Raw genomic sequence first — 25,008 nt, 5'->3', positions numbered from 1 at the left:
ACTCTACGAGGGTGTTGTGAGTTTTGTTTTCCTCCTAATGACTTATTTCTAATTTTTGTGGTAATTACAGCATGAAATTTAATTAGCAGTACACTTAATATTATGCCTTTTTTTTGCTAAATGGAAATTAGGAGATTAAATCTCGCATGGTCTGTGAAATATTCGTTGTTTTCTTAGTGTATCTTGACGGATGATTTATATCATTTCGTGGTATGTAGAGTGAGATTTTCTAACTGAATACGATGATGCTGCAAAAAAAAAAATATATATAACTATTTTTCATTGTTATAAATCTAAATAACATTAAATATTCATTGACATTAGTTGAGTTTCTTACATAAATTTATGAATATATATTATAGATTTTTGAAGGAGGAAAAATATTTCAAACTGAACATTTAAAGCTGTTTTTTAACTTACACAATCGGGTATTTTATGTTCATATATCAAGGTTGAAACAATGCATCCGTCATACTAAATTTGTATATTTAAACCAAATTAATCAGGTAATTCTCTTGATATTGCACAGATAAAGTTACTTTTGAGATGAGGTCAAATGTTTGCGATATTTGATTAAGAGCATTTTTTGCAACATAAATGTCATCTGTCCGAATCATATTATCACTTGAAAATTTACTATTTGTTTATCTGCATATATTTTGGTAGGTTTCGTTGCTGACAGATTGTGCATTGCTTAGTTCCATATAAAATTGGAGATGCGCAAGAATTAATGTGCAACAATACTGCATTGTAGAGTGTTCCGTTTGAGATTTCACCATGCGATGTGTGTAAATAGACCGAAATACAGCGTGGGAAAAAAACTATTATTATTTGAACGTAATAGTGACTAAGCTACTTTGGAAAATTGAATTTCCTATTCAATCAAAATATGAATCGATTTACACGCGCACTATCATCTGTACTGCTGGCAAACATTTGGAAGAGAGTATAATTTATTAGTTTATGTTTTATAATAACCCTACAATAATAGCTATTTTTATAATACCTATATTTTACTATAATATATAATTTACTATACCTGTAATACCTATAATTTACTATAACATATAATTTACTATAACATATAATTTACTATACCTGTAATACCTATAATTTACTATAACATATAATTTACTATACCTGTAATACCTATAATTTACTATAACATATAATTTACTATACCTATAATACCTTTTATAATACCTATTTTTCCTCCAGCATGCTACGTATATCCATAGTGGTTCATAAAATTTTGTAATTACCAAAATTGAATATGCAGGGTGCATCGCTAACACTTCGAACCGCGAGTTAATAGATAACCGTTGATCGCAGAGAGGCATACTTAATTAGAAAAAAATTAAATTATCCAAATAACATGCAGAACTCAGATACATCATTCATATTGCAAAAGGTTGTAAATTAATTAAAATATATATTTTTTTAATTTTTCTACCAACACCCTGTGCTAAAAAACCCAATTAGAAATGTCTTTCGTAAAGACAACCGTGTTTTAATTAACGTTTCTAAGTGCTATATTCACTAAGATATTTGAATTAGCAAAATTGGGAAGAACAGAATAAATGAGGGGAAAAGACATTTTTATCAAGTATATGAGGTTTTTAAAAATTTTGTTCATTTTTGAATCTGAATATCTCAACGAATATTGCACTTAGAAATGTAAAAAAAAAAATTGTTTGCCTCAGAAGAGACTGCAACTTTTTTTGACACAGGGTATGTCCATATAAAAAATATTTTCATTGTATTTCAATAACTATGAAACCCCTTCGAACATGAATCACACATCTGAGTACTACACGTTATTTGGGTACTTTCTTCTAATAGTTATGTCTCTATGATCAATGGTTCACCAGTAATTTGTTTATCGAGGAGTTAGCTGCGCACCATGTATATATATGAAGTAAATTCAATTACTGAAATACTTACTTAGAAATTTCGGATTGCATTAACAATACACATTGTGGAATAGTTGCTCCATGTTTTAAAACCAACGTAAACTAGGAGTTTTACTCACAGTAAAATGTGCTAATTATAATATAAATTTTTATAAATTCATCTTCAATTATTATCTTTTTTGAAAACTGGTTTCAATTTCAACATTTTACATGCGTTCCTAACTGACTTTCCAGAGCACTGTTTAAGTGAAAAAAAAAATCTCAAGATATCAGCTAATGACGTAATTTGCTTTTCAAGACAGAACTAGAACATCCATGTAACATCAGCTAAAACAAGTAAAAATGCTAAGACATGGTACATGGTTAAATTCGGGCCTGATAAATAAAATCCTGTTTTCCTTTTTCTGGAAAATCACTTTTTTTTTCCCTTAAAACCTGATTGAGTTATCAAGAAGAAAATAAATGATGATTACTATTAAATACCGGAAACTGAAAGTATTTGCGGGATCTTGTCGATCTGTATTCCCGTCCCTGATTGGTTGATTAAAAAAAAATCTTTTAATTTTGGTTCTTTTCTTACGTCTACAAAATACACGCTCTTCCGAAAATGGAGTCATTTACTGATCATTCAATAAACGTTGAGGGTGTTTTGCCTTTGACTGGGCCCCAAGAGAAGAAGAAAGGCTCATCTCTATCTTCTCTTCTTGAGCAATTTCCCTGATTCCCAGTATTGTTCCTTTCCACTAATGGCCTACTGAGCTCGTGGCCACCCCCTGAAGAGTCGTGATAGGAGATTCTCCATTCGCAAATCTAAAAGAAATCGATGGCAATTGGAAACTTTACACGTTCCCACCAATTAAGGTTAATGAGGATTTTGCTGTGGGATTTTATTTTCTTTACTTTTTCTTCTATCATTCCTTTTTTTTATATCCACCAATTCATTGTTACACAGACCTTCCTTGATTCTCTGTGATAGATTTTAAACAAAAAAAAAGTTTATTTTATGTACAGTTTTAATCGTAGCCTGATTCACTTAGTCTTGTATGGACTTTGGAAAATAGGATTAGAAAGATATTAGACGGAATCAAATTTGAATTAAGCTTCAAAAATACGTTATTTGAGTAAAATAAAACACAATTGAAACACATAATTGATGATACTGGGCTTTTTAATTATCGTTTCAGCTCAGTTTAATAGGTTTGGAAATCCTGCAGTATTTTTTATTCAGCCATCGTGAGGCGTTAGCATGGAACTGCCTAAACTATATCATAGATTACCTGCCCCCGTATTTTGCAGTCTTTTTTTTCCTTTATTGGAATTTTATTTTTGCAGCACTCAGAAATTGCCATTCATGTGTTTTTTTTATAAAATTTTAGTTGTGCATATTTAGGATGGCTCATTTTTGGATGACTCGCTAATGGCATTACTGCAATCACTAGAGCCGTGGCAGCTCTCAAGAGAGAAGCAGTCACCTCGCGTTGGATTAACCTTTGGCCATAATGTGCGCTAAAGGACACAACCATTTCTACAGAGCCAACTGAAGACTATAAAAGACAGTGTCACGTTAGTGAAACAGGTGGGTGGAAAAGCGTTCATTGATATGGATATAGAAGTCGAACAGCTAATTAATAGCAATTCTAAGGTATTGACCGAAGAGGAATTAATTCAGTTGACTGTTGCTGAAAGTGAAGCTGTACCAGATGAAGAAGTAGAATACAATACATGTTCACCATGAGTAACATTGTGGAAGGGCTTCGCACGTTCAAATCAGTAATAGATCGTTTTCATTACATAGATCCCTCTATGGCACGCTCCTTACATGTAGAAAAATTGGTAGAGGAAGCCTTGTCATCATATTCCAACATACTTCATGAGACGAAGAAGATACGGCAAACAGAAATCACAATGTTCTTTCAGAAAACTTCGCCAACAATCGCTGCACCCTCTTTTACATTCCCTTATACTTACCTCTGCGTCACCCTGCTCTTCTCATGCTGTTCAATAAACGAGATACACAAGGAAAAAAACTATAGTTGCAGTTATTCGCGGATTTCCCGTATTCGCGGTCATCCCCGGAACGTATCCCCCGCGAATACGGGGGGCCGACTGTACTTTTTTTTAATATAACTGCTTTTTATATTCCTTGAAAAAGTCCCGCGGAAAAATGAATTTGAATCTGGTCAACTGAAAGAAATTGATCAAGAACTGAAAGAAAGATTTTTTTCCATCATACCTTTGCTTTCATTACATGAAGGCCACCATTGCAAAAGCATCCCCTGCGTATATGGAGCAGATCACAGCGAATACCGTATACCGATTACGGCATTAAGTACGGTAAACGCTTGTCAACAAGAGAGGGAGAAAGACAATGTCTTTTAAATTTCTTCATAGACTCGCATTCTGATAACTTACTAGGTAAAAGTAAATTTTGTTAAACCTTACCTACAAAATGCGCAAAAAAATTAACACTATCCGAAGTCCCGATAATCATAAACAAATTTTCTTCCCATATCATATTGGTCCGTTCCATTCTTCGCAAAAGTGATAATATTATCCGAATGATAACATCGTCCTTGATTCTACTAAGCGTAAACGACTGTATTATAATATCTTGTTTCGGTAGCCAAAAATTTTAAAGTTTAATGACATTAAAATTTTTTCTTCAAGCTGCTTCAATAATTTTTTTCAGAAATTATACTTATATTATATAAAAAACAAAAACAATGTAATGTAATTTTACTAAAATATTAGTCAAATACAAAGTTTAATAAATAAATTCATTCTAAAAACACGATTAACATCTATCAAACACTGTTCATGAAAAAAAGGGAGCTTTTCAGGATTAAAAGGAGGAAAGAATCTGTTATTTATATGCAAATTTCCCTTCAAAGGAGGCATTTTGAAGAATTAATCGTTGTAGCCGTGCGTTCAAATTCTTAATACGAAACATTTGTTAAATTGAATTTCAGCTTCTGTTTTAATAATGTTTCGTGACCCAATATCTCTTTTAATTTTTTTTTCTCCCCGGAAACATTTTAAAAGCACGGAGGTATTTTACGGAGTAATTTTTAGAACGGCTCTGGAGGGAAGAATCAGTAGGATTTAATATATGAAACCATTGAAGAAGCTGTTACGGTGCAAAAATGCGTTTTTTACTTTAGGGATTCTCCCACGTGTGGGCGGAGCGAAAAATAAATTGTTACGGCTGGAGTTATGATTCGTTTTTAAAGTAGAATATTTTCGAGCGAGAAAGCCTATTATGCAGAGTAAATTGAAACATACGTTTTTTTTTTCCTCTCGTAAGAAAGAAAGCAATTTAATGCCTCTTTTTTCTCACGTATGGAAGTAATCAGGGAAATATATGTCATAATTCCTTTCGTTTATGCCCCGTACGCGTACAGTTATTATTTTCGAACATCTTCATCAAATGTTGCTCTCAAAGTTCTAAATGTGCCTGTTGGAAATTCAATTGAAAATCTTATTTTTTTCAATTTAGATCGTACGAGGTATATTTAACAAAAGTGCCGTACCGAGAAAATTCAAATTTATTTACGGAGAAAGATGTTTGTAATAAAGTACTAAAAACAGTTACATATGCCTCCCAGAAAGGCAGTTTGAAACGTTCAAATAAAGTTAACTGAACACCCAGTTATAAAATTGATTACAATGATCTTGATTGTAATGACACTTCTTTTGTAACGTCAATTAAGCACGGTCCTGCCATAATATTTACTGAATATTTTTAAGGGAATTCGCTTTTAACGTAAGTGAAACTGCAACGGCCTTTTATGGGACTATATATTCTTCGCTTCGCTTAGTGCTTTTCTAAGAAATGTCTAGAAATTTTTTTACTCAATATCCGTTTCTATTGATAAGTAATTATGGGTATTATTGGTAAGTAATTGTGTATTTTTTTTCCTCTTTGCTGCCCATAGCAATAGTTCAAGCTACAGGGTATCAATCCAGGGATTAGGATCCATAAATCCAATTAATCCGGGATTCGTCTTCTTGACGAATAGGGCTAACGCAAAATTCTAGAATTTTCTTGTTTGATGGGAATCGTAAAATTCATGTCAGAGTATAACTTAAGGAATAAGTCATGTCTGAAAGACACCCTTTGGATGTTATTATATGACATTCTATGTCAAATTCAAGTGCCAATGCAAATACCACAACAGGCAGAATGTCCAACGAAGTAGCTGAAAAATGATGTCTATAAAAAATATGGATGTGAAGATAAGATACCATTTAGAATAAATCTACTCAGATATACTTAACCTCTTTATACGTCATAGCAGGAAGCCCCTAACTACCACCTCCGTGAGAGTCATTTTATCGGTGCCACATCTTTTTTTAAGAAGTAGACTTTCTTTAGAATTTTACCAGGTGCAATGTAAGAAACAATAGGAAAATATATTCCTTTCAGAAATCAGTTTTACAAAATAGCATATCATTGCTAAAAGAACATTCAACATTCCTAGGGTGTTAGGATCTTTTTTGGCCCATTTCAATTTTTTTTCGTGTAGATCTACTATATTTTTTGGAATTTAAAAAAAATATTTTTTGACTTTGTTCCCATCATCATAGTGAATATTCAGCTATGTGTAATTTGTTTTTTGGAATGGTAGTTTTTTTAAAGTAAAAATAGTTACACAAAAGTCATTCGGGTCATTTTTGACCCGTGTAGAATTTTCAGTGCATAGGAGGATGATTACTGCAATTTCCAATACATTATTCAATTATTATAGCTGTGACAACAAATTAATGCTCACTTTCTTTTCCGATGTGTATTTCTCTGTTGACGCGATAAATGACGATGATAGGTGGTGTACTGTTCTCAGCATTGGCTAGTTTCTGTTACCAGATTGGCTTCCAGCATTTATTTTCCCCTTTCCTAGAGTGTGGACGTTGTAGTTTTCACAATTTATTTCTTACGTGTTTTGTTACGAATCTCCAAACTCTGCGATATGGCTAATCATGGACCTGCTGGTAAAGAAATTGAACACTATTTGCTTGCATTGTCGGAAGATGTTGTTGCAGAAATCGACGATCACGTCTCTGAAAATGAACTATCATCCGATGATGACACAGATGACGAATTTGACCAGTCAAGGAGTAAGTAGAGTCTAAACTAAGTAGAGTCGCCGTCTGACCAGACGGCGACTCTACTTAGCAAAGATGGTAAAACTGTATGAAAATCAGAACCACAAGCCTCATGTGGAAGGCGTGGGGCAGAAAGTGTTGTGATTACGCCTCCGGGGCCTATGAGATACGCCACTTCTACTATTGATGACGAATACTCTGCATTTATGTTGTTTTTTTCTCCACTAATAACTTTTCACGTCGCAACAACACTTTTTAACGTCGTATGAACTTGGGCAGCTTTTTCGGAAGAAAAACCCATATGATTGGAACAATCAGAAATTACAAGCCAACAATTCCTCCGCAATTGCTTGCAAAAAAGGGGTTTCAAAGTACACTTCAACATTTGTATTTACATAGGATACGGCTCTTGTATCGTACATTCGGAAAAGAGGCAAGTGCATAGTACTCCAGAGTACGCTTCACCGTGATAGAAATGTAGCACATACATAAACAAAGATACCTTAAATTATTCTGGATTATAACAGCACCAAAGGAGGAGTAGACACTTTAGATAAACTTGCCTCTCACTATTCCTGTCGCAGCAAGAAAAACAGATGGTCCATCGTAGTTTTCTCCAACATCCGAGACATTTCCACGTATAATTCATTTGTACTATTCATCAAGGTCAATCCAGAAGGGAAAATGAACTCATTTCATAAAAATAGAATCTTCATTTTGAAACTGGGCATGACTTTGGTTATCCAACATATTGAATAAAACTTTTGACAAGAGCTGCCCGACAATCGGTAATGAGTATTCGAAACTCAGGACAACCGGAACCCCGATCTGAAGCATCTGGAAGTGTAGCAATTACTAGCAAAAGGAGGAAGATGCCGCTTGTGCCCACAGACTGACCAAAACAGTGCTTCAAATGTGGACAGTTCATTTGTAAGAAACATTTCATCCAAGTGGGCAACAACTGCATATGAATGGAACAACTTAATGACTAAAGAATTAAAAAAAATTCTATTGCTTCCTTTCATTGACTGTCAAACGCCCAAATTTAAGAAATATTTTGTCACGAATTCGTAATTTTTCTTTTGATAATATTGTTCTATCTATTGAATGTAAATATAAATATATGCAATAAATATAGGGAAAATACATCCTACATTGTATTGTATTTGAAAGTTTACAGTGTGATTTTCAGCAGTGAAAGAATTACTGCATTTTTATTTCACAAATACATACTTTCTTATGGTTACGTTATGGTAAGACAATGTTAAATGATATACAAATACAGCAATACAGAAAAAGATAAGGATAGCTAAATAAACAGTTACGGCAATAACATTGATAAAATGTGACCATAATTCAATAACATTGAAAATTGCACTGAGGGTCATTTTTAATAAGAACACCTTAGGTGTACATTGCAACAACCTAAGAAGGTTAAGGAGGCGAGTTATCTCATTAAATGCCACTGAAAATGTTAAATTCCCTATTTTTACCAAAAATACAGATTTAAGTCTCTACATCTCCACGCAATGACTCAAGTGGGGTACATGCAAACTATGTTTCTATCCGACTGATTTATTTTATAGGGTGAAATAACGACTTTCTGATAATATATCTGGTTGAACATATTCCATATCAGTTTGTCTGAAACAAGAACCTCAGTTATAGCGGCAAACTTTAACTGTCAGATGAACGATTTTCAGTGTAAAGTATTTATTTCCACTTATGGTAAAATATATATTTATCGTTTGATAGTAGCGCTTACTTTCATAGAATAGTTTAAGATTATAGTTCAATCAGCTATAAAAGTTCTTCACCTTCAAACGAAATGTTTTTTCTTTAATTCGAGCAAAAGTTATTTTGCTCTAAAAAGTAATTTTGCTGCGATCTTTTGTTCCAATCTTTTTACCTAACAAAGTTCCGAAACCAAGTTGACATCGTATCTAAACCGCAAATACTGCACAGAAAAAAAAATGTGTTGAGTCACAAAACACGTCATCGACAAGCACCGTTTAGTATTATTATTAATAGAATGAAAGACACTGGAAAGAAAACCGAGAGTTGGCAGTCTTGCCTAAGGGTGGTTTGAAAGTATGTAATTGGTGATCTTGAAGAGAAAAAGAGAAAATTCAAGTTAAGTCAGAGTGAAGTCTTTAACCACTTCTGAGGGCACGAAACTAGTTCTATTTTTAACCACGGGCGTTGTTTCTGTTATTATTACTGGTTAAAATCAAAAAGTCACCAAAGACTGAAATTCCGCATCAAAGGAATATTTGTAAACAAAAAAGTAATAGTTAATGATAAAAATAATATATGTTATATTTCGTGGTTACAGATAATTGTCTACACGAATCACATTTTCAATTTCCGTCATATTTTCCTGATACATTTACACTCAATTATCGTAATTACGCGGGTTAATACATAAAAACTCTATTCATCTTCTTTCAATAACCCAAATTATTAATAAAGGAAAAATGATATACATGTATTCCCTCGACGAATGTTATCAAGTTGATAGGCGATTGTTGACAGCCATTAATACAAATGAATTTTGACAGGCAGACAGATAACATATCGCTTGAAATGGCAATAGTGTCGCAAAAATAGCGTATCAAGAGAAGAATGAGTTTTTCCTGCCGTTGAATGTGTAATGCACATCTGCTGAATGCGGAACTAATATCAGTTTGAACGTGCGTTACTAATTATGAAAATCCATTAGCTGACAGGTATTAATGACTTTCCCCTGGAACGGGTGGAACTTGAAGAAATGAAAAATGTGATCAGTATTTTCAACTTACTCTTGGGGCATCGATGGGAACGAAAATGTTGTATTCACAAGTATAATTACTCATCCAAGTTACAAGGTGCATATTCATTACGATGGTTTTAGAGCTATTACTTGGAATTTTTTTTATAAAGTAATGTTTACATCTTTCTCAATTAGGAGACATCAAATGATAGGTCATGATTTTTTTTTCATTTCGTGAATATTTGGAATCGAATAATATGTATGTTTTTAATAAATATCATTTTAAAGATACGAGTATTTGCGAAATTCTCTACAGATAATGTTATTGACGGTGGACAGAATTCCAGATATGCTTCAAAACAACAAATAATTTTCTGTCACGTCATATATGAAACAATGGATGCTTATTGATTCGACAGTGGTAATATATTTGCTACTACAATGGAAATATGTTTGATATTACAATGGAAATATGTTTGATACTACAATGGAAATATGTTTGATACTACAATGGAAATATGTTTGATACTACAATGGAAATATGTTTGATACTCTACAATGGAGACATATTGGATACAGCAATGGAACGTGTTGGATGCAACAATGTGTTTTAATTTTTTTGATGGAGAACAATAACATTTAACAACTGAACTTGAGAAAAATATATTTCCCAAAATTGACTAGAAAAAGTATATTTTCAACAATTCACTACAGAACAATTGATCTTCAACAATTGATTACAGAAAAATTGGTCTTCAACAATTGACTACAGAACAATTGCTCTTCAGCAATTAACTAAATAACAATTACTCTTCAACAATTGACTGGAACACAATGGCTTTTCAACATTTTCCGAGGCACGGAAATTTTTTTTCTAAACGTTCAAGGAAAAGAGAAACTGAAGAATTTTTCAACAATGTTCTAAGCAACAGCACAAAAAAGAATTTCAAACAATTTATCCATTCATTATCTTTTTTTTTCTTCATCACTTATGTTGATAGTGAAAGAAAAATCAAGGGTGCATAATGAATATCCATAAATTTATGGTGATTTATTTACCCAATGGATAGATACATCCGAACAACATTTCCCGTAATCAACATTGCCATCATTTATAGCATAGTTTCCCAAACTTTTCATCCCTTCGCCCCCCTTCTTTAATTTTTTTTTTCTCCCATCGCCCCCAACGGAATCTAACCCATGGGATCCTATGTTATACTCGTCGCTTCTATCGCCCCCCTGGACCATTCCATCACCCACCAGAGGGCGATATCGATCACTTTTGGGAAACACTGATTTATAGTATATTTCTAGTGGTTCGGTCATAAAGGAAAGAAGACAACTATTTCCACTAGCTATTGCAAAATAAATGACATTTTCGATGGCACTGGTATTTGGCAAATGAACTAAGACCAGCATGAATCACTCTACTCCACCCTATATCTTTTCCAGGAGAACTCATACTCGTTTTTTTTTTACCTAAAAGCTTTGCTGTACTAAAACCGTGTTAGCAGTGTGTGTGTGTGCGCGCGCGTACACGTGTCATGAATAAGTCTACTTACGCTTCAATCACCCACGCTTGTATGTGAATGTGTCTGCTTCAACTGCCTCGAATATATCTGGAAGCTTCGCATTTTGACCCGAAGCCAAATCCTTGCGAATTTCGGTGGCACCAAATAGCACCTACGAGTGTTGTTGCGAGGTAAAGCGACGATTCGTATACGACCCACGAAGATGATTATCTACTGTGACATTAAGAGATGGCTGATTTTTTTAACGTTCCACTTTGAAATTATCATTATTCTTCCAACTCCGTCTGACATTGACGAATATCGTTCGTATCTGGACTTGACAATCTGACGGAACGCATTCTCTCTTAAACATATATTTGGATGTTTGTTTATCTTTTTCTTCTATGGTAATTTTATGCTATGATATGTCAAGAAATCTTTGTGTGCCCCCCCCCCTATTTGATTTACGATAACTTTACAATATCTATTCATATCGGCCTTTTTCTTATCTCAAGATATCAATGAAACACATATTTTCTGGATATTATGCTGAAGTGAACTCAGAAAGAGGAGTCATCTGGTCCCTGCCGGGACTCTAACCTAGGTCCTCTTGCGAAACGGACACTCATGCTACTGTCTACACCACTGGAGACATGATTCTGCTTTCCTTATTTCACACACTGTGATAGGGTCGTGTCTCCAGTATTGCCCATAGTAGCATGTTTGTCCGGTATGTAAGAGAGCCTGGGTTCTAGTTCCACTGGAGACAAAATGAACTTTTTTCCGAGTACCCCTGGGCATAATATCCAGAATAGATCTGTTTTCTTGATATATTGCGTTGAGAACAAAGCCGTCTATCTCCCTGTACAGTCCCGCCTGTGGGCCATTTGCTGAAGTTGAGAGATACTACTGCCTCTACTTCAGCGCCTAACGCCCTAGTGTATAAAATGAGGAAGGCAGGTCGTGCTTCCAGTGGTGTAGATGGTAGTGTGCTTGTCCGGTTTGCAAGAGGGACTGGGTTCGAGTCCCGACGGAGACCAGGTGACGTTTCTTTCGAGTACACCTTGGGAAAATTATCCAGAAAATGTTTCCAAAATGTATTACACTTAAACCTATTGTTATGCCTAATATGTTTCATGACAAGAAATATGTATTAGACAGCATCTCTTGCGGACCGTTTAATATGAGATGAACAATTTGCTGGCCGACAAGAAAAGAAACAATAAGGAAAGTGATTTGCGAGTCGCAGGAAAAAAAAAAAAATATATTTTTTTGGATTGACAAAATATAAACAAAAGGAGAAATAATTAGCATACTAGCAATATATGAATTAATTATAATAATTTGTGCACCAATTAAACATAAATAAATAGGAAAAATAATTTTTGGACCTTCAAAAAAAAAAAAAAATAATAATAATATAATCATATTCCATTATATATGCAATAGAGAAACGGTTAACCTTCTAATTTGTGAAGGCCAAAAACTACAACGTGTAGTAAGCAAATAATGAATTTAAAAACCGACATATTTGTGCATTATTGGGAGGTTACAGTTATTGAGAGGTTCAGTATTGCTAAAACACATATTAATTTTTATCTGATTGCTTGTAGAGACTTATACCCATTGTATAATTTATTAGAAGTAGCTGTTTTTGAGCACGTTACATTTATTTCGCTTTGAAGATGCGTGGATATTGTTCATAAAGGACTTATTTGCGATTTTTTATTGTTATTTTCACATTAAAAAAAATGCGTGCAGCTGAGTCCTAATCCTTGTATCATGGGACACGCATTCTTCAGATTACATTCATCCTCTCACGCAGTCATCTATTTTTGGTTGTTAGCTAGGACAGTATTTTCAATTAATGCTTTCCCGGGGCACAATTGGTCAGATATCATGGAAAACAAGGTTTCTCTGGTCTTCGACATAGCTACTTGTCAAATTCAAACCCTAAACTCTGCTTTGCTCTTTCTGAAACGAGGCTAGTGCTACCTTCTACTTGATGAAGCTCCACGGTCCGTAGACCACATTTGGAAACCACTGACGTAGGAAAGAAAGCTTAGTTATTTTTATGTTCGAAAGGCACAAGGAAAGAAAAACTCCTTCAAAGCAAACAACGGTTATTTATGTGATAAAAAATTCATCATTTTTGTTTATATTAATTTCCAAAAGTGGCCACTATTTGGAAATCGTTGTCCGAGCGTTAATCTCATTGTTAATTCAGTGAGATGCGTTTATATTCCAGAAAAATGTGGCCGTTGTTCGGAGGTGACCGTTATGAGAGGTTTCATTGAATTTTAATCTTACAAGAGAAATTAGGATAAAATCCCCGTTCAACGAATAACCAAAATAAAATAAAACTTGAACATTCAAGGGTTAAAATAGAAATGCACCAAAACATTTTTTTCCCCACTAAATACGTCGTTTAAGCCACAATATTCAGCATTAATTTAAGGATATTTTTTCCCTCTCCCGTGCTTTGAAAATTACCGAATATGAATCACATTCATTGTTTCCAACTGATGGAAGAAAAATAAATATAAAAGCCTGCCAAAAAATGCGAAAAGCAAAACTTTCCAAAAGTCGGTTTTAATGTGCTATCCATCTAGCTTTTTTTTTTCATCTCCAACTACATGTATTCACAGAAGTATATTTTTCAACGGGAGAGAAATAGAAAACAAGAAAAAAATTGATTATCGATTTATAAAATTAAAAAACAAAAAAAAACAACTTTTTGCAAGAGCAAGTGACCCGAATTTCGCTGAAACACACACAACAAAAGCGTAGAAAACGACAGAAAGAGAGAGGGAAACCGAGTTTTCTCTCGGCTCTGCCCAGTGACATAAAATATCTCGTAATAACCTATTTATTTCCCAAGCGCAGCATCGATCGGCAAAGCGCATATTTGCTTGGCAAAGCGTAAAATTAAGCATCAGATCAAGAGAATGACAGGAGAGAAAAGACCAGAGGCCCGAGGATTATTTCCCATAATAAAGAGGAAAGAAAAAAGTATATATATATATATATATATATATATATATATATAAAGGAAATATACTCCTGGATTTCTCTCCATTTTTTCCAGGTATTGTTTTCTTTACCATGAACATTACTTTTACCAGGGTATACAAGAATTATATCTTATACTTATGTTCGTATGACAACGACATGAAAAATATCATCAGACCTACTTCGTACTTTTATGATAGATGTAATTGATACCACGAGGATCGGAAGTAAAGGAATTGATTAAAACAACGTTTGTGAACATAAGGTATGACATCAAGTAGATTCCTTTTCATACATGGAAAAACACAGATATATTTACTGACTCATGCGAGGCATGAGAGGAGTGTTTTATTAATATCTCCATAGAATATCTAATTTGATGATAACGTATACTAACGGCGTATATAATGATTTGAAGTTATTTTTGAACAAAAACATGATGGGAATAATATTATCAGGTGAGAAAAAAATTAGTAAAGTCGGCGTACGGTTTGTGACGTGAATATCACATGACTAAACCAAATAATTTTCGGAAATTTAATCACAGGGATGTGTGGAATGCATTGCGGAAGGTGCCAAGCTGATTGTGCATTATTTAATCCCGCGTGTTACTTAGCGGACTTGGAATTGAACGGCAACACCACATAATTAATGAATGCTGGAGTTGATACCTTTTGTTTGGCAATTAAGACAATCAAAAATATTTTTTCTAGTGAGGATGGAAATAAAAGGTATCGGATACATATAGCAAGAGACGTGAATGTGGCATTGGTGAGATGACAATTTAATGATGGTTCTGAATGAATGAACGCCAATGGCTCTGCCACCGGACTTATCCCGTTGCCAAGATCTCTTCCAGCCCAGCTTCGTGGCAGAGTCTGGAACAAAGTAAGTGGACCTAACAGTCTGAGTGTGTAGCTAGTGTTGTGCTTGATAATTCAGTGTTGTCATCTATACTTCAAATTGTGAGCGAAGTGAAATGATTGAATATTTGTTACGTTGTAGGCCTGTCGCTCTCTGCGGCAAGACTTTTTAATGGGGAGATCGGCTCGCATTCGCGCCTCGAAGTTGGAAACCCCAGATTTAGCCAACCACCGCTGTGGCGCCGGTGGGGTTCGAACCCGTATCCTCGCGATACGAGTCCGTCACTATGACCACTTGACCACCACAGCGGCTAATGTTGGTTCTGCCGCCGTCACAGGTCACAACTCCAATGATTGGCTGAAGATTTTTTTTTTCAAACGTGAGGCAACCACCGATAGATGGAGCCTTCGTAATAGACCCTCCTGACAGTCTAGATATAATGTAGTTCTGTCCATTTCCCGGTAGTAAATTGTTGGATGATCAGGGATAGCACGATGGATGATAATATGATCGGTTTCGGTGTTCTGTGAAAACAAAGAATAAAAAACTAGAATTTTTTGGACTATCAGTCTGACTCATCGCCATAAAAAATCACTTTTCCTCATCCTCTTGCTCTTTTTCTAATGATAAAACGTAACTTAGAACAGAAAACCAGTTTGTTTGTCGGAAGATACGGATGTTCAATGTCATTACTTGTGATGCATAAAAACTCAACGATCAGGTAAAGTCAGTTGGGTGGAATTGTAGATTCGAAATTGTTGAAAATTGGAATACATGCATACATCCTCCTCTTAACCAGACATGACCAGCCGCTTTTAGTCTCAACGAAGAAATATAAGCATGTGATCAATGACCTGGATCATGCTGCGAGAAAAATATACATGTATACCCGACGATTAGCATTTGCATGTAGTTCGTCACATTTACGACCATGAAGACATATAATATAAATCAAACAAAAAATTATATATACTAGATGACTACTTACTTTACGAGTCAATTTTCTTGACTCGTCTTAAGCTTCATTAATGGTTAGGGGCATCGTACTTTCCCGGAAATGATCACGTGATAAGTTGAAGACATGCCGAGTTTTTGATGACTCACATTGACAGTGTTGATAGCTCATCAGAGAATGCAAACAACCGTTAAAATATAAATCCCCGATGCCTCAAGCTATCAATAAGAATCTTATTTCCCTTTCCAAGACAGCCATATTATAAGGTTCTTTTAGAAAATACACTCCCAATTAAATTTATGAACGAAGGGTTGCCTCTCGCTGGTGTATTCCTATTTACCTCTTGCCAAACCATGCCGTTGTAGGAATGTGAATAGCACTCATGGGACATCAACCTAAAATTTACAGTGGCCAATCAGTACAGGCAGCACTTGACAGGTAAGAAAAACATTAATAAACGCTGCTGTCATTCATTAAAACGCTTTAACGTTTAATACAGCACAAATAATTGAATTCAGTATCATCTAAACCGAGTGTTGCTCAGTGGTAAGATGCTCGTCTTCCACCATGAAGGTTACCATCATGGCCCACGTGTCGAATCCGGGAAGAACATCGGGAACAAGTTCTCTATCTATAGATCCCGGGGCGACAACCGATAGCACCTTCATTTCCCACCCAACTCCACTGTCTGGAAATTTTCGTACGGTGATACATGACCGGTGTTGGTGTACGGAAAAAATTATAGTTTTTTTCTTTAACCCAAATAAAATAGAATGTCATAACGTTAACATTTAGCCAAAATTATATGTACAGGATTGTAAAAATTACATTATAAAATAATAAATGGTTGATAAAAAAAAAACAAAATGGAAATTTTCAGCTGGACGTATAAAGATATATCACGTTCAAAAATAAATAAATAAATAATACACTTTTTAAAAAAAGTTACCCCTATATAGCATCGAACTATTATCATAGCGCTAATGATAAGAGCAATGTAGCAAATTCACAAAATGAATTATATCAATAATAAAAAAATTAAAATTATGAAAATAAATACATAATATACGAGATAAATTTACTGTCAAAAATATATATATATATATATAAATTCCCTTGAGAAAACAGCAACTTATTTTTCTTCGATCTCTCACTATAATTCCGCCTTAATATTTTTCTTTTTTTACGATTAAGGAACGCAATATGACAAAATAACTATAAATATCATACGCTGTTGCATTGTAACAACTCGAAATTATGTGCCTCATCTAGACCTGATGAAAAGATTGCAATTATCCCTACAGGTTATGGGATGTATGCTTATTTTGCAGCGTTTTCTATTTTGCCGTTCACACTATCTTTGTATTTTTGCTTCCGATTGTGCATGAATGCATCGAGTAAGGCTACTGGCGATGCAAACCACTAGTGTCAGTGAAAATTTGACTAAATTAGCCTATAATGAAAACTTTTCTTACAATTGACCACTGCCGTGAAACTTTGTTTGGTTCATTTGAGGTACACATTCCCCGTAATGGTATTCGTAACAAGACCAGTTGCATTCACAATCTATAACATTTGTAAGTACAGTGGGGAATATTCCCTGCACATTATTTTCGAAAGAAAAAACATCCCATTTAAAAGTTTTCTCGAAAGCCACCATTCGTCCCCGACGGGAAAGTATGGCAGCGTGATCACCCGCATCAATCGAAAGGAGATTAGTGTTATTACTGGAAGCAGGTAGCATCCATAAACATGTATCCAATTCAATAAGAAAACGCTCCAAGATATCTTTAGAGAACGTAAGGGAATTCTCTTAGCTTTTCCGATTCAGAGAGGAGCTCCCTCTCAACCCTTTTAATGTCTTCGGAATCTTTCATTTTTCTTCGCGACGGTCGGAAAAGACGAACACATTGTTTATATAGGGAAATAAATTTAGCCAATAAACTGGCAAATATATAAATATTTGGCGTCCAATTTGCTTCCATTTTTTTTCCATAAGATAAGCTAGTACCGTAAAGAGAAAATTATGTCATGAAAATTAGCTTGGAATCAATTTTTTGATCTCACATCATATATATTAAATCTTTTTTTTCTTTTTTTCCGTCACGGAATATAGGCGTGGGATGAAAATCATCACGCGACTACCAAATTCATTCAACACCCAAACTACAAATGATTAGTCTCTGTCAAGAATATACTCTGATATTAACTTCGTACGTGTATAAATATGAAATATTCACTGCAGGCATAAATGTATGAGAGTTGTTTTTTTCCCTTCCAGCAGTATGCTTTATGTAAGGTAGAAGATGTGACGCGATGAAATGTAAGAGAAAAATGTAAAAAAAATCAATTCACCATTTCTGAGGCCCAGACAGAAAAGAATGACAACCAGGGACGCCCTTAAAAGACGCGGGGCCGGTGCAAAAATAATTGCGGGGCCAGAGGGGGTCTTGATAATTTCGGGGTCACTTAATCTTGATCTTATATATTCTGTGAGAGATGGAGGGGAATCGGAATCCAAATATTTAATACATTACAAAAAAATTAATAATAATAATATATATATATATAACAATAATAAAATAAAATATACTAATGAGAATTTCGAACTGAAGAAATAACATGAAAAAAGGTTGTTTTTTCTAACTCGAAAAAATGTTTCGAGCTTGATGAAAGAAATGATTCCAAAACCAATTAAAATCAGGACGTAATGAAAGAAATGGTCTGACAGCTAATGAAAATTCATGAATCGAAAATAAGAAAAACCATAGACAGAGATAATCCCTGCACCTATCAGAATAAATGAACGAAAGAGTTCTGCATATGATGAAAATCCGGGATAAATGAAAATACTGAATTTCAGAAACAGTGGAAATTCAGAAATCATGAAGTTAATAATTCTGAAATTATTTCTTTATAGACAGAAAAAACAGAAAATTAAAGAACTATTCCTTTCCAGATGGAAATGCAGAAATTTCCAGAATTATTTCTTTCTATATGAAAACGCAGAAAATTCCAGAATCATTTTTTTTTCTGGATAAAAATGTAGAATTTTTGAGATAAATATAAATTATGATGAAAATGCAGAAAATGGCATACCGTAATTGTTGCGTCCCCCATAACACGGCTTCCATAACTGGAAGAAGATTAGTGTTGTTACTGGCAGGAGCAGGTAGCTTCCATAAACCTGCATTCAATGCAATATAAAAGTTCCGTGAGATATCCTTAGTGGACGTAAGGGAACTTTCTTGGCTTTTTCGATTGAAGAGCTCCCTCTCAACCCTTTTAATGTCTTCGGATTCTTTCATTCTTCTTCGGCGACGGTCGGAAAAGACGAACACATTATTTAAATGGGGAAATAAATGCAACCAATAAACTAGCAAAGATATAAGACGTCCAATTTATTTCCATTTTTTCCATCAGATAAACTAATATCCTACAACAGAAAATTACGCCATGAGAGTTTTGCTCGAAATCAACTGTTTGATCTTCCATGATAATAAATCAGATGTCTTTTTGTGGTATTTTTCCTTCCCGGAATATGGGCGAGCGATAAAAATCATCTCGCGACTGCTATATTCATTCAACACCCAAACTACAAATGATTAGTCACTGTCAAGAACAAATTCTGATATCAACTTCGCACGTGTATAAATATGGAATATTCACTCCAGCCATAAATTTATGACAGTATTTTTTTTCCCCACCAATAATATTCCTTATGTATGGTAGAAGCGGGGAATGTGATGCGATGAAATGTATGGTGTGGGGTGTGAGTGAGGTTTTTAGCGATAGCTTGGCTGGATGCCCTGCTCTCGTTTCTTTTGAAAACTATATCAGTTCTTGGCACGACCGACTGCGTGTCACAGGTGAAATATTGCGGGTTTTTTTTTTTTCTTTTTTTTCTTCAGGAGACGATGGAACAGGAACAGCAGCAGCAACTGGAAAGTGGGAACTTCTCTGATATGAAGAAACTCCGCCCTTCCACAAACTCCCTTCATACCTAAAAACTCCTTGAACTCTAACATAAGAATTGTGGAGAGAAGACTTGTGAAACGGAAATTCGATTTCTTTTTTTACTTTTTTTCATAGGGAATTTTTCTTCTCTATAATAAGAAAAATTTCGGAAAAGTGTTCGATAACCACAAGTTCGGAAATATATATGAATATTATTCATCCTGTATCATCATATTCATTGCAAATGGTGAATTTGATTTACTGGTTGGATATTAAATTAAAGTATGCTTATTCAGAGCCATCTGGAAGGTGAACTGTTGAAAAAAAAAACCCATCATCAAAATTGGGAGTTAAAGCATTTCTGACGATACAAAAGCAATTTCTGTCGAAAAAAAGCAACGAATAACTTTCAAATATGAGAGAAACTGAACGAGCAACTCTAAAATGACCAGTAATTACATTAATTATAAATATATGGGTTCGCATTCTTAATCTTGGTGATTACAAGCTAACTAAAAATGTTTTATTGCCCTTAAAAATCAGAAAATAAGAATACCACTTTTAACTGGGGATTTCTCGGCAAGTGAGAGAGGACGGGGATTCGATTCTCCACAAGGGCTGTTGAATTCTTTCTCTTTCCTCAATTCATCTTTGCATCAGGCTGCTGAGCAGAGGAAGTGGTACGTTTTCATCGTCAGAGGGATACGCCAATCCTCTAGCCGTTTTCTCATTCCACTAATTTTCTTTGAGCACCCATTCCTCAAATTAACTAGCCACCCTGGGCTATAACCCACTAACCCCCCCCCCCCTCTCATAAATACACTTGTGATTCGACTATAGGCCGTAGTAATTAACATAGTGAAGTTTGGGCATATATTTTAGCAACAAAAACATGGTGCTGCCTTTTTCTCAACGCATGTTTCAGCATTAATCTTAAAGTTCGATAAAGCTATGTAACATTTCCACACTACAATAAAAAAATAAAGTGTGTGAAAAGTCATCCTTGAATACTTTTCCTTGGTCTGAAACGTATACTCACCGAGCATTAGTGAGTTATTTCCTCACTAAAGACACAAGTTCTTCTCTGAATATCTGTAGGAAAATGCAGGTGCACACGTAACTGCAAGCTTGACGAACATGAAAGTTCAGTCTTTTTGCGTACCAATTTTTACTCGGAAACATTTTTTTTAGGAAATTCACTGACTAACACTTCTACACAAGTGCGCGAGCGCTTGACCGAAGCAGTTACCTAGTGTCACCTAGTGAGAGAATGCGCGCGGGAATGAGCACATGATCGAAGGGAAGAGTGAATGAGTCACCAAGTGAGCATATTATTGAATAAATCAACAGGGTAGTGAGTGACTGAGAAAATAAATGAGTGGTTGGGTGGGTGAGTGAGTGGCGAATTTACAAGTGGGCGACCCAATAGGTGACTGAGAGGGCAACCTGATGAGACAGATCTATAGACTAGACCTAGTGAGCGAGAGAGAGAGAGAGTGTGTGTGACCTATCGAGTGACAAAAAGCTAACTCGCTGTATTTACCAGCCGGATTTTCTGTCAAATTTAATTTCGCATCCAGCAAGTTGGACTTCACTTATTTGCTCCTTTCTTCACTCATATGTTCACTTGGTAACTCACTAACTCATTCATTTGCTCACTTGCTCATTCACTCTCATTCACTTTATAATTATAAGCAATTTTTTTTCTCTAATGAATAATAATTAATTCGAACCTACAGGTACTTTGTTCTCTTAATATTTTTTTTAAACCTAATAACTTACGAATATCTGTACCAACTAACTTATCACTGAGAAACTGAAGGTGACACTTTGGACAGTTTATATCTATCATATCTTTTTATCAACACTAAAAAATGTAATGGATTGCAGATGTGCATAAATTTCAAAGCATCATTTGTTATTAGCACTTTCGACGATAAATATTGTGTTTTATTTTAATAATTAGCCTGCCTTTATGAGTTCGATGAGAATTTATTGAAATAATATACATGTTTTAAAATTGTTTTTAATCATTAGGTATGCCCACAGTATTTAATATTGTTTTTAATCTATCCGTATGAGGACCCACGTTGTAGCGACCTTTCATTTGAGCAATTGGTTAGGAATGGACCTTTCCTTCATTTTATTATGACTATCTAATATGTTTTATTTTCGATATAACGCCCGGCTTATTCGGGGTGCACCATAAATTTCTAGATTGTTTAAAAAATTTATGAAAATTGAAGAAATTGATATATATATAAATGTGTATATATATATATACATACAGTTTACGGAAAAGTTATTCTCAAGAAGAAGAATTTCCTTGATACGAAAAAAAAATACGTTCAAATTTTCGTTACGAGATTTTATTGCAGGAAAGCCACTTACGTAATTTTGGACGCGAACTTTTCTTCATTCTATTCTGTGTCTGAAAAGCTCGTAATATTTTAACCGGCGATTTTCGGCTGAGGTAAAATCTATAGTGCTTCATACACCAATGAGAAAATTCCAATGAAAACTTCATGTAAGCGCGAGTAACAGGAAAATTCTGAATTGACATGTTCATCGTACACTCTGCGTCTTTATATGAATCTGATTTGAATATTTTCAGTGATTTGATCTTGTGTGCAACGCTTTCTGTCGGCAAAAAGTTAAACTAATTTTTTTTTCTGTGTTAAAAAAATCCCCTTCTTGAGCATGACTTTTTCACTAACCGCATTCAAATGTACCGATTCTTTCAATTCATATAATTTTTTCAAACAATCTACGAGAGAATACGGGCCACACTGTATAAACGTTTGTTTTCGATGAAAGGTGATGTTTCTTTATAATGAATGTGGACATTATTACCTTCAATATAAAGCTTTCCAAATTTCTAAGAGGTCTTCTGTTTGGTTCCGGTCAGGTCTGATCTACGTGAAGCTCTACTAGCTTTGCGTAATTATTCATACGTCTACAAAAATTATGATCCGGATTTACAGGGGTTGGACAAAATAATATGACACCTGTGAGATGAGACAATATCTTTATTAACAGGCTGTTGGCCCTCCTTTTTCATTAATTACAGCTTGTATCCGTCGTGGGATGGACAAATACAAGTCATGCATAACAGTCACAGGGATACGTAGCCACTCCTCCTGCAAAAAGGCCACCAATTCAGAACGTGTCTTTGGAGGTGGGAACCTACTGCACATTTTGGCCTGCAAAATACCCCACAAAGGTTCAATTATATTAAGATAAGGGGACCGAGCGGGCCACACGAGGTGTTGCAGTTCATCATGGTGTTCATCAAGTTAGCATCCGACAATTCTAGCAGTGTGAACGGGCAAATTATCTTCTCGGAACACAGGTCGAGAATCAGGGAACAAATATTGCACCATTGGATGAAGATGGTCGGCCAGAATACTGACATAAACTGCTGCATTAACACGCCCATTCAGGACAACCAGTGGGCCGAGACCACGGTGAGACATCGCGCCCCACAGCATTACTGATCCCCCTCCATGCTTAACAGTAGAAAGGGACAGTCAACATCATAAGCTTGTGCTGGCGTTCTCTAAACGTAAACACGCCCGTTAGTCTGGAATAATGTGAACGACGATTCGTCTGACCAGATGACATTTTCCCATTGTTGTTGTGTCCAGTTCTTATGTTCGTGACACCATGTTCGTCATTTCAAGGCATTGCATGGTGTCACCAATGATTTTGGAATAGTCACTCTACCTTTTATGTTTGCTGCATGCAGTTCACGGCGGATAGTTTTTGTCGATACACCTTCCTGTAGATGTGTGTTCATCTCAGATGCTGTTATGTTGTGCTTTCTGGACACACACACAATCCGCTTCAAAACCCTCCTGTCTCTATCAGCCATCTTCGACTTTCGGCCACTGTTATGCTTGGTAAATGATGTCTTTCCCTGTTTACTATAGGCTGTCATTACCATCGACATTGTACTTCTCCCGACACCAACAAGGGTGGCCGTTTGCATTACTGTGGCCCCCGGCAAGACGGGCTCCAACAATCATGCCTCTTTCGAAATCTGTGAGGTCAGCCATAACGAAGTTTTAACGCCCCAATATACATCTCACCCGAACGCTATCACTCCTACAACTAGACTGATGTGTGCACATTATCGCCCACTAAGTGGAACTCTTCCACACTAGAGAGCGGGAGTATACGACCGGTTCCCTCGAGTATTGTTTTGTGTACATGTGTTCACATTATTTTGTCCAGCACCTGTATATATTGAAGTGCATTGGCTACAAACTTGTCAGCTCTGTACACAAACGTCTCTATAAAAATGCAAAATAATGTTCGAATAATTTACTATATAATTTTCCTAACCGTATCAAATACAAATGTAGAATATACTATGAAATACAGGCTGTTCCATATATAGATTGTAGTTTAAAAATTCACAAAAATTACAGAAATTGGTATATTTGCAAGGCGTTAACGAAAATTTTATTATCACGTAGAGGTGTTTTTTTTTATGAAAAATAATAGTTCAATTTTTGTCAATAGAGTGCTGCACGAAAACAAATAACTGGAAATATGCAAATCAGAGCCCTATAAAATGAAGAGCGTACGAGATTAACAGCTCATTTAGGAATTTTCCCGTTACCGGTGCTTACTTAAAGTTTTCATTATGATGCTTACAAAGGCGGATAAAGCACTATTGGTGAAGTTGTTTATCTCCTGCCAGTAACCGCCAGCTGGAGCTTTACGGACGTTTCTGACATAGAAGAGGTTGAAGAAGGGTTCAGTTCAATCACTAATTCGTGCAGCGCCTTCTATCGATAGAAATTTGAACTATTTTTTCTGTCCAAAAAAAAAAAAAAAATCCCTGCTTCGTGAGAATAAGTTTTTTTTTCGCAAATCCGTTCAAATATACCAACTCCTTCAATTTTATGAATTTTTACATTATTTACGAATTTA

General features: G+C 35.1%; 1 protein-coding gene across 2 annotated transcripts in view; it reads right to left on the bottom strand.

Moving 5' to 3' along the window:
* LOC149084197 (hemicentin-1-like) overlaps positions 1 to 25,008 on the bottom strand; it is a 425,960-nt gene that overhangs the window by 380,883 nt on the left and 20,069 nt on the right. The window lies entirely within an intron of this gene.

Source organism: Pholcus phalangioides, unplaced genomic scaffold, assembly GCF_987345545.1.
Source record: "Pholcus phalangioides strain wild (caught in Gottingen) unplaced genomic scaffold, Ppha-v1.0 ptg000008l_1, whole genome shotgun sequence".
NCBI lineage: Eukaryota > Metazoa > Arthropoda > Arachnida > Araneae > Pholcidae > Pholcus > Pholcus phalangioides.
The sequence above is the reverse complement of the archived record's forward strand: the minus strand, read 5'-3'. Positions and strand labels throughout refer to the sequence as shown.